We start from the raw sequence: 15,766 nt of genomic DNA on the forward strand, positions 1-15,766 counted from the left end.
GCTAACAAAACAAGTTACCTACTTCAATCCATTGTTCTTTCCTTACTTGAGTAGATGAAGCCAGGGAGTTGTCTTCTTCTTACTGCAGGGTTTTTCCCAAGATCGCATTGTAACTCTTAAGGGTGTTGTAGATGGTAATAGTAGCAGGCTAGCATGCTAACAGGGAAGAAAGAACTTCACAGAAGTTGCCATTCCAAATACAGGACTAACCAAAGGGTTATGCATCACTGTGAACTCGTTTGAAAGATAAATAAAACAGTGGGTCATCATATCATAACTTTAGGACGATTGAGACCAGACTACCACAATGATATTATTTGACACAGCAACAAAATGTCAGACCTGATATGATAGCAAAATCTAGCAATATCAATCTCATCTGAGCAACAGTGGGGAGCTATAAAAACTAAATGTAGAAAATGTAATTATGGAGTCAGGAGAAGTGGGCCCGGACTCAAGTGGTTGGACCAGGTTAACTGTTTATGGAACACACACACAAGGCATGAATGATGACAATTTGATTGGGCTGGTATGGACTATTGTTCAGGAAGAAGAAGGCAGAAGGTCAGTCATGTGGTGAGTTGGTGTTGCTTTCACCACACCCTTCCCAGCAAGTGTGTGATTCATTTATTTTGTATAATTAAGTCAGACCTCAATAAATCACCCTGCCCAGGGGAAGAGTGTTTGGGGCTCAATGAATGGATGGGAAAAGAGATTTTGGGAAATGTGTGCCAAACACAAACGGTACACAAAAGAAACCGGAGTAATATTAGTTGGTGCACTGAGCAGCACACCATCATTAATCTGTTGTGGAAGGAAAGTGGAAACAAATGATAAGTATGACAGAGTTCACTTAAATGCATGCAACAAATTGCCCTTCTGCCCCAGAAAAGCCGCTGATAGTATATACTGAAAGTTTTGTCTTCTATTTTTGAAAAATAGAAATTATGGAAGATTGAAGATAACACACACAGTTCTAAAAATTATGATTGTTTAAAGGAAAATTATACTGTATTTGCCAAATTGTCGATGCATCGCTCCATTCTTCTTGGAATGCCGGTCTCTCCAGAGTGACTGTCTGAAGTCTGAACCTGACGGTAGGTAAGCTAGAGTCTTCAGCTTTCTCCAAGTTTTGGTCATGCAGGAGAGGACTAGGGGAAGGCCTGTGTATTGAGAAAAAACAGTAGCTCTATTATGGAATAAAGGAGAAGAACAAAAGGAAGCAAGGTAAGCTTCATGAGATGTCAGGAGTGTACCAAAAAGACTCAGAGACAGAGCAAGAACATAAGTAGTTTTATGTTTGAGCCAGCAATGCAGAAAACACATACTCAGCAGCATTTCTAAAAATCAATACACCTCTCTCCAGTTCACAGAGCTGAGTGAGTGAGTACTAGACCGCCGAGTCTTTGCCATCATCATGGTTTCTCTTTAAAGATAATAACGTTCTCCTTCTAGCTGTTGAGGTAGTCCCGCCCTGAGTCCCTCCATCCTTCTCCTGCTGATTCTGAGTAACTCTGTCCTAGTTGCAAACTGAGCAAGGTAAACCTCTGAAGTGCACTGCAGTTGAAAGGAAGATTAGAACAAATAGAGAAACAGAGATAGAGTATTTTGTGTAGATTTGTGCTTGGTACCTTAAGTGGCTGTTCTGTTCTGAGGAAGCATAAAAAACCAAGCAGGTAGATTTCACTAAGTCTGAGAGCCCTATCACTTTCAGGGGAAAATGACCATCCATCGGCCCCCAAACATTGCAGATCCTCAGAAATAAGTTTACAAATTTCTTGAACTCCCTCCTTTCAATGTCAGCCACCACATATACACAAAAAATTAAGAATGTTTGTATATAAGCCTATGTCAAACACACTGGCTGCACAGTGTATGCACAAAATGGCTGCCAGCCAGCCACCTGATCAAACAACAACAACAAGCAGAAAAGAGTAAGCATGGAAAACAAAGAACACATGTAAGCCTATGGCACGGGACAATGGCTGGATGGACAAAATGATTGCCAGCGAGCCACATGGTCAAATAACAACAGCAAGGAGCAAGAAGAAAGCATGGAGAACAAAGAACACATGCATGCATATGGCAACGGACACTGGCTCTATGCAGAAAAATGTCTGCCAGCCAGCCACATAATCAAAAAAACAAGAAGGAAGCATGGAGAACAAAGAACACATGCAACCCTATGGCAAGAGACACTGGCTGGATGGACAAAATGGCTGCCAGCCAGCCACATGGTCAAACAACAACAGCAAGGAGCAAGAAGGAAACATGGAGAACAAAGAACACATGCATGCATATGGCAATGGACCCTGGCTGTATGCAGAAAAATGTCTTCCAGCCAGCCACATAATCAAAAAAAACAACAAGGAGCAAGAAGGAAGTATGGAGAACAAAGAACACATGCAACCCTATGGCAAGGGACACTGCTGGATGGACAAAATAGTTTCCAGCCAGCTACATGGTTAAACCACAACAACAATATGGAGCAAGGGGACATGGCAAACAAACAGTGCATGCAAGCCGATGGCAAATGGCACTGACTGGGTGGATAAAATGGCTACCAGCTAGCCACATGGTCAAACAACAACAACAATAACAAGGAGGAAGCATGGAGAACAAAGAACACATGCAAGCCTATGGCAAGGGACACTTGCCGGATGGACAAAATGGCTGCCAGTCAGCCACATGGCAAAACAACAACAAAAGGAGCAAGGAGGAAACATGGAGAAAAAGAACACATGCAAGCCCATGGCAAAGTGACATTGGTTACATGCACAACATGACTGAAAGCCACTTGGTCAAACAACAAGGATCAAGGAGAACAAAGAAGAACACATGCAAGCCTATGGCAAAGGGACACTGGCTGCATGCACAAAATGGCTTCTAGCCACATGGTCAAACATCAACAACAAGGAGCAAGGAGGCATGGCAAACAATGAAAAAAAACATGCACACCTATGCCAAAGGACACTGGCTGGATGGACAAAATTGCTGCCAGACAGTAATATGGTCAATTAACAACAGCAAGGAGGCATGGCAAACAAAACCCATAGGCAAGCCTGTGACAAAGGGACACTGCATGCACAAAATGGCTGCCAGCCACATGTTCAAACAACATCCTCCAATGCCATCACATATTATTACCCCACAATACATGCACTTTGTGCAAAAAAAAAAAATGCAAACAATAGTCAACATTTGAAATGTAATCCAATGCCATAACTACCCTAAATTAAGTTTTAAAAACATATACGACTGAAACATTTTTTTGATGTACTGGTGACTACTAGTACTGGCCTGGGCCGACTGGCTTCATTGCCCTTTGGGAAGCTAAGCCACATACTAATATAATATTGCAAATTGAAACTTGTAGAAAAGGTACCAAGCTGTGCAGCAGTTTACCTTTACAGAAATCAATGAAATGCAAAATAAATAATAACTAGGCCTATACTTAAGCTCCAGGCCACCCACCACTATTAAGTTTTAAAATCAAATTAAAGTACAAAGAAATACTGGTGCATGCCTGTTAGACATGACAGCCTTGGGTGGTCACCCTCAACTGACACTGTTTTGCTGGTTTTAGGACTCTGCACACTTTACCAATGCCAACCTGTGCAAAAGTGCATATGCTCTCTCCCTTAAAACCTAGTGACAATAGCTCATGCCCAATTGGCTTATGTAATTTTCTTATAAGTCCCCAGTAAAAGTGCACTACATGTGCCCAGGGCCTGTAGATTAAATGCTACTAGTGGGCCTGCAGCACTGATTGTGCGACTCACTTAAGTAGCTTCCTAATCATGTCTCAGGCCTGCCATTGCAAGGCCTGTGTGTGCAGTTCGACTTGGCAATTAAAGGTACTTGCCAAGCCTTAAACTCCTCTTTTTCTACATATAAGTTACCCTTAAGATAGGCTGTAGGTAACCCATAGAGCAGGGCGCTATGTAGGTAAAAGGCAGGGTATGTACCTGTGTAGTTTATATGTCCTGGTATTGTGTAACTCTCAAATTTGTTTTACACTGCTGTGAGGCCCGCTCCTTTCATAGGCTAACATTAGGGCTCCCCTCATATACTTTTTGAGTGGTAGATTCTGATCTGAAAGGAGTAACAAGGTCATATTTATTATGGCCAGAATGGTAATACAAAATCCTGCTGACTGGTGAAGTTGGATTTAATATTATTATTTTAGAAATGCCAGTTTTAGAAAGTGAGCATTTCTCTGCACTTAAATCCTTCTGTGCCTTACAATCCACGTCTGGCTGGGTTAGTTGACAGCTCCCTTGTGCATGTCACTCAGACAACCCCAAACACAGGATGCTCAGTCACACCTGCACACATCTGCATGCTGAATGGGTCTTCCTGGGCTGGGAGGGTGGAGGGCCTGACACTTACATGTCAAAGGACAGTGACCTGCCCTCACACAACAGACTGCCATTCCCCCTACTGGGACCTAGGCAGACAGGATGGAACTGAAAGGGGACCTTGTGCACTTCTAAGCCACTCTTTGAAGTCTCCCCCACACTAAGACACATTTGGGTACTTAAACAGGGCCACTGACCCTACCAACTCAGACACTTCTACAAACACTTCTGGACATTTCAAGATACTCCTTGGGACAGACAATCTGCCCCAGAACCTGCAACCTGCCAAGAGGAATGACCTGGCTGCCCAAAGGACTCATCTGGACTGCTTTTCTGAGAAGGACTGCTGTCTTGCTATTGCCCTGCTGCCTTGCTGCCCTCTGGCTCTGCTGAGAAGTGCTCTCCAAGGGCTTGGATTGAGCTTGCCTCCTGTTTTCTGAAGTCTCAGGGCCAAAACGACTTCATCTGCACAAAGAACTCCTTGTGCCGTGAACAATCGAAGCAAAGCCTGACAGAATCGATGCACAGCCTGCACTGTGGTGAGGAAATCACCACACGCCGAACCGGAACAATGCAGCCCAGCTCCCTGAGTGGAGATCGATGCAGCACCAACGTTGCGACCAGAATTTTGAAGCACAGCCCACTGGATCGATGCATTGCCGAGCCGGAAGAACGCAGCCCTACTCCCTGCAAAGGGGACTTTAGCAGCACCTGCCATGCGACAAAAATGTCCTTGCATCTCCCACTGGATCGATGCAGCTCCTGTGAGTTCATCCCGCATACCCAGGATTTTTCAGCATAATCTGGGGGCATACAAATACCCTGCAGTCAGAAGAGGATCCAAGTCCGTGCGCCGGAAAACGATGCAAAGCCCTTGCTGCGTGGAAAATATTGACACATATTCTGTGCGCACCTGGAGAAACTAACACACACCTCTCAGTTTTCCACGCATCCCTTGTGGATAATTTAGACACAAACCTGGTACTTTGTGCTTGCAAGAGACACTTATTGATTTTAAGAACTTAAGACTCTTTTTGTAATTTTCGAAGTGATATTCCAACATGTACTTATCAAATCTTTATCGCTTTGACCTGCATTTAATCAGATAAATATTCTATATTTTTCTAAACATGTGTGGTGTATTTTTGTGGTGTTTATACTGTGTCATTGCATGATTTATTGCACAAATACTTCACACATTGCCTTCTAAGTTAAGCCTGATCACTCAGTGCCAAGCTATCAGAGGGTGGGCACAGGATAATTTTGATTGTGTGTGTCTTACCCTGAGTAGAGTGTGGGTCCTTGCTTAAACAGGGGTTAACCTCACTGCCAACCAAAGACACCATTTCTAACAATGCCCAATCAAACAAACAACATGCTTATTCAATATAGTTTAGGACTTACTTGTGTGATTTCACAAAAGAAAAAGTACTTAAATCCAAAAGTATATCCAGGAGACAAAGAGAGCGATCTTTCCATCTCGAAATCTAAATGAAAAGTGACCAGGTGATGGACAAAGCACTGGTAGGATCCAGCTGGACAGGAATAGAGAGTTGGACTCTTTGACACACTTCTTTCCTGTTTGAAAAAAAAAGACTTCTCAATCTGAAAAAACAATTACAGTGTACATTGGAGAAGAAAATCTAATCAAAAAGCTCCTTTTGACCAGACTTAGAGGCTCTGGATTAGAAAATCTACGTGAGAAGTGTTTACTCTTGCAAGAGCCCCGTTTTGGCCCCCGGCACAGCTGGAAGCATTGCAAAAGAATGCAAAGTCTTGTGCGCACTCACTAGTTAGCCTCACTTCCAAGCAGGATCCTCTGACATCCTGCTGCACTGTTGAACCAACCGCACCCAGCATTGCTGAAGGATCTGTGGACGAGGCATACTGATATGGACATACACACTGAAAGTGTGTTTCCCATGTAGTCCCAGTAATATGTTGGCCCAGGAAAACAGATGCATGCTGCTGTCCACATTGATGACTGGGGCAGGATTGTATATGGGACACACTTTAACTGTCTACATCATGACGGAGCTAAAAAATAGGTGCAGTGTGGGAACGTGGGCCCCATAACAATGAATGCAGTCCTCCCAGGGCAGTAAAACACTCACACTACCCTGGGTGCAGCCCAGTCATGTTGACAAATGAGCTGATTAGACCCACCTGCAAAGGTTTGTCTGTAGGGTCTGTAGGACCACCTATGTCCCCTATAGGAAGCCCCCATCAGGGTATGCACTGACAGTGGGCCACCTTTATTTTGGCACACTGTTGGACCTCCTAATAACAGCTTCTTTGCCTCTTCACCCACATTTAATCTGTGCTGTGGCAGAATTTAACCATCATTAGCACAGGGCAACACCCCTACTTCAATAAGTGTACACCCACTAGTGCTAGTGCAGGTACCATATCTCCACCAGCACCATCCGTTTTGCAAAATGGGCAGCACAAGCATCTGCTGTCATTTCTATACTACAGATGTGCCTTGGGGGTGCACAGAGTGGGTGCACATTCAAGATACATATCTCTGGCACTTTGTAGGTGACAGCCAATGGAGTTTATTCACTGCATTTTGCAAGGTTGTGTGTCTTGTTACCTGCAATAGTCTGAGATGTACCTTTGGACTAACATTACCTGCACAGATAGTAGCAGCCACTCCATGTCATATGTCTATCAAGGTGCCTTTTGGTTTGACATGAGACAGTGACATGTTATCATTGGGTAACATGATACCAAAATGTGTGATGCACTCTCCATTACACACAATACAAAATGGCTATACATTTAGAAGGTGACCAGTAGGTGTTAGTCTGATTCATGAGGAAGACTATTTGTGATCATGGAGCCCTGCAAAAATGTACCTGGTCCATTTATAATGTGCTGCTCTGGGCCAGATGATCATAATGTATTCAGGGTCTTTAAGTCTCAGTCATTCCATGGAGAAACAGGGACAAAATGCCCAATCCCCTCTATAAATCACCAGAGGCCTGGAGTGGGGCATATCATGTGCAGCTGCCAAACATGTCAGCTATGAGAATGGACTATCCATAGCTCAACAATGGTCCACTCGTTCCATGGTGTACCTATGTCAGACATATGGCTACTGCCACCATATGATTGCCCCACATTCACACATACAAGGCCACACCGTTGTAGGTGATTCACCAAACTTGGGGCAGGATCACTACACCTTGAAATCTCATGGCAGGAATTTCCCTTACCAGGCACTCACCCTCTGATGTGGCACTGTCACCCCAACGGATGAGGCCTTTGTGCAGCAGACCCCTTTTATTACACTGTCCAGCAAGAGACTTTTTCTTGAAAAATATTAGAATCAGATTAATCCAAGTCAGTCAAAAAAAGGCACAGTAGGTTGGAATGTGAAGAAAGATGTAGAAAGGTTCTAACTTTTCTATAGTTACCTAAGGAATACAAAACATAAACATATTGAGGTTTCTGCTTGTCAATGTCCAGTAGTAAAAGAGAGCAGAAAAAAAGAAAAACATGTTTGTTTTCCTACTTTAGACTACTGCTTCAAATATGCTGTGTTATCTGACCTGGCTTCCCTTCAGCTGCTGGCTCTGGCAGAAGTTATTATGAGGTTACAACTCAACTGCAGTAATGTGTTACAGTTGAGTTCTGTCATCATTTCTTTATAATAGGAGCCTTCCTGTGTCAGTTATTTTTAATTCACTCATATCACTTCCATAGTAAGGCAAATTCCTAGTTAAGACAATCATTAGTTTACTCTTGTCCCAAAACACATTCACTTGCTAAGATATTCACCACTAATTCACTATTGTTCCACAACACGCTTTGCTTCTTAGTTATTCACTGTTGACTTATACCAAACAAATGTATGCAATTCTTGTTGCAATATATTCATTGCATAGAATGGGTGCCCCATGGTTATGTTCATTTTAAGTGTCAGTAAATGTAGGTTTGGTTATAGACCAATGGATTTTGTGCCTTCTTCGACAGTATATTCATTGCATTTTTCTTCCTTATAAATTTAAATCTACAAAAAGATTGAAAGGAGTACATTGCATGACAAATTGTTTGAAAATTGTTGCAAGCAAGAAGATTTTCACAAATGTGTGCATTGCAGAACAATGGTAAGCTAACTTATGTTTTGATGTGGCACAGTTGACAGGTTGCCTGTAAAGTCAAATACCCACTGCAGAGGTCCCCATTATTTTGGACATGAGTATTATAAAGCTCTCACAAAGCCCCTTGGCAGCCCAGTCATACTTGTTCCTATGCAGGAGTAGATGATCTGTCTCACTTTTAAGAATACAGAGGTCTCAGTGAAGTACAGCCATCTACCTGCATCTCTTCACCTGAGATGACAACCATGTGAACAAGTAAGCATGTGCTAGATTTTAACTTGACAGCTGTTCCAATGAAAACATACTGTTTATCACCTTGCTAAACTTCTGCAAATCAGGAATTTTAACACGTATCAAGCAAGATAAAAGAAATTCATATCTCAGCCAAATACCATAACAGCAACACCTTTTTAAAAAACAGAGTCAAGAACAATCAGTCAAACAAGAATGGCAAATTTGCACTCAAGAAAGCTGAAGAATCAGTATCCTATTATGCATTCATCTTTGAAATGAGCAGAATAGCAACCATACGAGGTTCACTCCCAGGGCATCAACAAATTCAGTGGTTAGTAGACACACAGGTTCACACATCAGTTTATAGTTTTACATTTCTCTAATTTCTGGTCAAACTCCATAGTTATTCTCATCTACAAGAATGGAACAACACAGGTTCTGAAGATGTGAATACATATTAGACAAATCAATGTAGAAACAAATATGTTTATGAAAATAGTTCTATGGAACTTGCAGGATGTGATTGGTGACTCAAAGGTGATATCACTTTTCCAAGGTGGCCTTTTGAAGCATTTAGCTAAAATAGTCCAGGGCTTGGTTCTGATCCACTTCTTCATCAAGTGTGCAGTGTAAGTGAACATTTCTGCTGAAGTTTGGATTATTGGTCCACATTTGATTTAAGAAAGAGGCACAGACTGTTTACTGAGTTGAAGACTTCTGGATAAAAATTGTGTCTGAAAACATCTATCCAATAACTGTATGACATAAACAGCATGTGTAAGTTATGGGATCTATGACCTGGTTTTGAAAACATGTAGAACCACCAATGGACTCAAATAACCTTATGAAAGCATTACAGTCAGACCCAGAGGATATGCCTGAGATAAAACACAAGAGGAAACTACTTTAATATGAAAAACATGGTATATGTTGCAAGAACATACGCCAGTCTCCAAAATCTGGATGCAGTGCAGAACTGATGCAAAAGCAACCAATAGCTATCAAATAATTCAAATCTAAGTAATGGCCTGGGACTCTATGAAAAAGTCAGCAGGCTACTGCAGCTCTTACTAGTCACTCTATAATGCTGCTTATTAGGGGCGGGAGAGGATTGTGGAGTCTCGATACGCAGAACTCTGCGAAGTTGCAAAAACACTCAGCCATGTCAGGGGAGTTCCGGTAAGTGGGTGGAGATATCTGTATTGCACGTTCGCATCGCTTTTGACATCAAACACAATGCAACATTTCTAGTTAGTTTGAAAATCACGCACGAACAACACCACGCGGTTTGCAAGGGAGAAGCCACTTTTTTTCACTGTGCTAATGGTGCTAAGCCTGTTTTTGCAACCCTTTTTTATTCATTTAATCCTCCACCCTCCTAAACTATTTACCCCATATTCATTTATTTTATTACCCTGTCTCATATTAAATTTATAATTTCACTTTAAAAAATAAATAAATCCTGTTTTTTGTGACTTTGTTTTTATTTATTTTTCCTACTTCTTCCTTCCTTCATTCTCTTTTAATTCTATTAACTCTTCACCCCACCCTACCCAGCACCATGGCAGATCATGATAGCAGCAGTCATCTATCTTGTGGGCAGCAGCACCGCCAAGGGGTGCAGCTTCACCCCATATTCAGGGAGGAGGACTTGGCAGTACTAATATGTTTGTGCAGTGCCACCTCCCATCCATGCTGACAGCAGGCAGCAGGCCTAGTTCAGGTTACCCCCTTCGGGAGCATCAACTGCTGTGGGAAAAGGTGCGCAGGCTGGTTCGTCGGCACACTGGGAGCCAGCGCACCCAGCAGCAGTTGATGCACCGTTGATGGACATTATCAACCGCAAACGGGTTGGGGCACAGGATCAGCATGTGGGGCATAGGATCCGCAATCAGAATGGAATAAAAAGAAAAGACAAGTGTGACATCTGCAAACTTGTGAAAGAAGGGCAGGAATACTAAGCGAGAAAATGAAGGTTTTATAGATACTCTCTACACTACAGCACTTCCTAGCACAGTTTGACCCTTTGCATTGCATTAGGGTGCATGTGGTCAACAAATCTTGATTACATCTAAGTAGACTGTACTGTATCACTAAATAAGGTGCAGGTAGTGATCTCAAACCCTGGGCACATATTTCCAAGTACACCAAGGGCCAATAGTACTGAGAAAGACTGGGAACCCATAGCAGCACTGGCATGTTTTTCATACCAGCCTCAACGTGGAGACAGTAAACACACGTGTGTGGATCATGCAGGATTGGTGCTTTGTCTGGCCATGCCCATGTCCTACGCACTAGTGCTGAGACTCCCCAGTAATTGCACTTGGGGCATAATCTCCACAATGAGACAAGTGTGGGGGCCCATTGTGGCTCAAGCTCAGATGTTTGTTTTGGAATTTCATCCACCAGTAGTGAATAGCACTCCAAATCCAATTCAATATGTGGAGGTGCTGACATACATTTCATGTTCATTCAGAGTCAGCCTCACTTCCAAGCAGGATCCTCTGACATCCTGCTGCACTGTTGAACCAACTGCACCCAGCATTGCAGAAGGATCTGTGGACAAGGCATACTGATATAGACATACACACTGAAAGTGTGTTTGCCGTGTAGTCCCAGTAATATGTTGGCCCAGGAAAACAGATGCATGCTGCTGTCCACATTGATGACTGGGGCAGGATTGTATATGGGACACGCTTTCTTTGTCTACATCATGACGGAGCTAAAAATAGGTACAGTGTTGGAACGTGGGCCCCATAACAATGAATGCAGTGCCCCCAGGGCAGTAAAACACTAACACTACCCTGGGTGTAGCCAAGTCATGTTGACAAATGAGCTGATTAGACCCACCTGCAAATATTTGTCTGTAGGGTCTGTAGGACCACCTATGTACCCTATAGGGAGCCCCCATAAGGGTATGCACTGACCGTGGGCCACCTTTATTTTGGCACACTGTTGGACCTCCTAATAACAGCTTCTTTGCCTCTGCACCCACATTTAATCTGAGCTGTGGCAGAATTTTCCCATCATTAGCACAGGGCTACACCCCTACTTCAATAAGTGTACACCCACTAGTGCTAGTGCAGGTACCATATCTCCACCAGCACCATCCGTTTTACAAAATGGGCAGCACAAGCATCTGCTGTCATTTCTGTACTATAGATGTGCCTTGGGGTGCACAGAGCGGGTTCACATCCAAGATACATATCTGGGGCACTTTGTAGGTGACAGCCAATGGAGTTTATTCACTGCATTTTGCAAGGTTGGGTGTCTTGTTACCTGCAATAGTCTGAGATGTACCTTTGGACTAACATTACCTGCACAGATAGTAGCAGCCACTCCATGTCATATGTCTCTCAAGGTGCCTTTTGGTTTGACATGAGACAGTGACATGTTATCATTGGGTAACATGATACCCAAATGTGTGATGCACTCTCCATTACACACAATACAAAATGGCTACACATTTAGAAGGTGACCAGTAGTTGTTAGTCTGATTCATGAGGAAGACTTTTTGTGATCATGGAGCCCTGCAAAATTTACCTGGTCCATTTAAATTTGCTGCTCTGGGCCAGATGATCATAATGTATTCAGGGTCTTTTAGTCTCAGTCATTCCATGGAGAAACAGAGACAAAATGCCCAATCCCCTCTATAAATCACCACAGGCCTGGAGTGGAGCATATCATGTGCAGCTGCCAAACATGTCAGCTATGAGAATGGACTATCCGTAGCTCAACAATGGTCCACTTGTTCTATGGTGTACCTATGTCAGACATATGGCTACTGCCACCATATGATTGCCCCAAATTCACACATACAAGGCCCCACAGTTGTAGGTGATTCACCAAACGTGGGGCAGGATCACTACACTGTGAAATCTCATAGCAGGAATTTCCCTTACCAGGCACTCACCCTTTGATGTGGCACTGTCACCCCAACGGATGAGGCCTTTGTGAAGCAGACCCCTTTTGTGATACTGTCCAGCAAGAGACTTTTTCTTGAAAAATATTAGAATCAGATTAATCCAAGTCAGTCAAAAAAAGGCACAGTAGGTTGGAATGTGACGAAAGATGTAGAAAGATTCAAACTTTTCTATAGTTACCTAAGGAATACAAAACATAAACATATTGATGTTTCTGCTTGTCAATGTCCAGCTAGTAAAAGAGAGCAGAACAAAAGAAAAACATGTTTGTTTTCCTACTTTAGACTACTGCTTCAAATATGCTGTGTTACCTGACCTGGCTTTCCCTCAGCTGCTGGCTCTGGCAGAAGTTATTAAAAGGTTACAACTCAACTGCAGTAATGTGTTACAGTTGAGTTCTGTCATCATTTCTTTATAATAGGAGCCTTGCTGTGTCAGTTATTTTTAATTCACTCATATCACTTCCATAGTAAGGCAAATTCCTAGTTAAGAGAATCATTAGTTTACTCTTGTCCCAAAACACATTCACTTGCGAAGTTATTCACCACTAATTCACTATTGTTCCACAACACGCTTGCTTGCTTAGTTATTCACTGTTGACTTATACCAAACAAATGTATGCAAATCTTGTTGCAATATATTCATTGCATAGAATGGGTGCCCCATGGATATGTTCATTTTAAGTGCCAGTAAATATATGTTTTCTTATAGACCAATGGATTTTGTGCCTTCTTCAACAGTATATTCATTGCATTTTTCTTCTTTATAATTTTAAATCTACAAAAAGATTGAAAGGAGTACATTGCATGACAAATTGTTTGAAAATTGTTGTAAGCAAGAAGATTTTCACAAATGTGTGCATTGCAGAACAATAGTAAGCTAACTTATGTTTTGATGTGGCACAGTTGACAGGTTGCCTGTAAAGTCAAATACCCACTGCAGGGGACCCCATTATTTTGGACATGATTATTATAAAGCTCTCACAAAGCCCCATAGCAGCCCAGTCATACTTGTTACTATGCAGGAGTAGATGATCTGTCTCACTTTTAAGAATACAGAGGTCTCAGTGAAGTACAGCCGTCTACCTGCATCTCTTCACCTGAGATGACAACCATGTGAACAAGTAAGCATGTGCTGGATTTTAACTTGACAGCTGTTCCAATGAAAACATCCTGTTTATCACCTTGCTAATCTTCTGCAAAGCAAGAATTGTAACATGTATCAAGCAAGATTAAAGAAATTCATATCTCAGCCAAATACCATAACAGCAACACCTTTTTAAAAAACAGAGTCAAGAACAATCAGTCAAACAAGAATGGCAAATTTGCACTCAAGAAAGCTGAAGAATCAGTATCCTATTATGCATTCATCTTTGAAATGAGCAGAATAGCAACCATAAAAGGTTCACTCCCTGTGCATCAACAAATTCAGTGGTTAGTAGACACACAGGTTCACACTTCAGTTTATAGTTTTACATTTCTCTAATTTCTGGTCAAACTCCATAGTTATTCCCATCTACAAGAATGGAACAACACAGGTTCTGATGTTGTGAATACATATTAGACAAATCAATGTAGAAACAAATATGTTTATGAAAATAGTTTTATGGAACTTGCAGGATGTGATTGGTGACTCAAAGGTGACATCACTTTTCCAAGGTGGCCTTTTGAAGCATTTAGCTAAAATAGTCCAGGGCTTGGTTCTGACCCACTTCTTCATCAAGTGTGCAGTGTAAGTGAACATTTCTTCTGAAGTTTGGATTATTGGTCCACATTTGATTTAAGAAAGAGGCACAGGCTGTTTACTGAGTTGAAGACTTCTGGATAAAAATTGCATCTGAAAACATCTATCCAATAACTGTATGACATAAACAGCATGTGTAAGTTATGTGATCTATGACCTGCTTTTGAAAACATGTAGAACCACCAATGGACTCAAATAACATTAGGAAAGCATCAAAGTCAGACCCAGAGGACATGCCTGAGATAAAACGCAAGAGGAAACTACTTTAATATGAAAAACATGGTATATGTTGCAAGAACATACGCCAGTCTCCAAAATCTGAAGGCAGTGCAGAACTGATGCAAAAGCAACCAATAGCTATCAAATAATTCAAAACAAAGTCAGCAGGCTACTGCAGCTCTTACTAGTCACTCTACAATGCTGCTTATTGGTGGCGGGTGAGATTTGTGGAGTCTCGATATGCAGAACTCTGTGAAGTTGCAAAAACACTCAGCCATGTAAGGGGAGTTCCGCAAGCGGGTGGAGTTCTCTGTAGTGCACGTTCGCATCGCTTTTGAAATCAAACACAATGTAACATTTGTAATTAGTTTGAAAATCACGCACGAACAACACCACGTGGTTTGCAAGGGAGAAGCCATTTTTTTCACTGTGCTAATGGTGCTAAGCCTGTTTTTCCAACCCTTTTTTATTCATTTAATCCTCCACCCTCCTAAACTATTTACCCCCATATTCATTTACTTTATTACCCTCTCTAATATTAAATCTATAATTTCACTTTAAAAAACAAAATAATCCTGTTTTTTGTGACTTTGTTTTTGTTTATTTTTCCTTCTTCTTCCTTCCTTCATTCTCTTTGAATGCTATTAACTCTTCACCCCACCCTACCCAGCACCATGGCAGATCATGATAGCAGCAGTCATCTATCTTGTGGGCAGCAGCACCGCCAAGGGGTGCAGCCTCACCCCATATTCAGCGAGGAGGACTTGGCAGTACTAATTTGTTTGTGCAGTGCCACCTCCCCTCCATACTGACAGCAGGCAGAAGGCCTAGTTCAGGTTACCCCCTTCGGGAGCATCAACTGTTGTGGCAAAAGGTGCGCAGGCTGGTTCATCGGCACACTGGGAGCCAGCGCACCCAGCAGCAGTTGATGCACCATTGATGGACATTATTAACAGCAAACAGGACCTGCTTGACCTGCTTGGAGTCAAGTTGCTAGGTCTTGATGAGTTATAGTTATTTATTTTTATTTATTGTTGTGTGTGTTGTTGCTCCACAGTGCAAGTCGCTGTGTTGGCTCACCCTACGACAGGGAGGAATGCCCTGGGTGTTACAGTGGAAAACTCCTCTTGCAATTGTTTTTTGCAGGAAGGTTTCCCTTCCTGGACAAAATCAATCA

The sequence above is a fragment of the Pleurodeles waltl genome, chromosome 2_1 (assembly GCF_031143425.1).
Source record: "Pleurodeles waltl isolate 20211129_DDA chromosome 2_1, aPleWal1.hap1.20221129, whole genome shotgun sequence".
NCBI lineage: Eukaryota > Metazoa > Chordata > Amphibia > Caudata > Salamandridae > Pleurodeles > Pleurodeles waltl.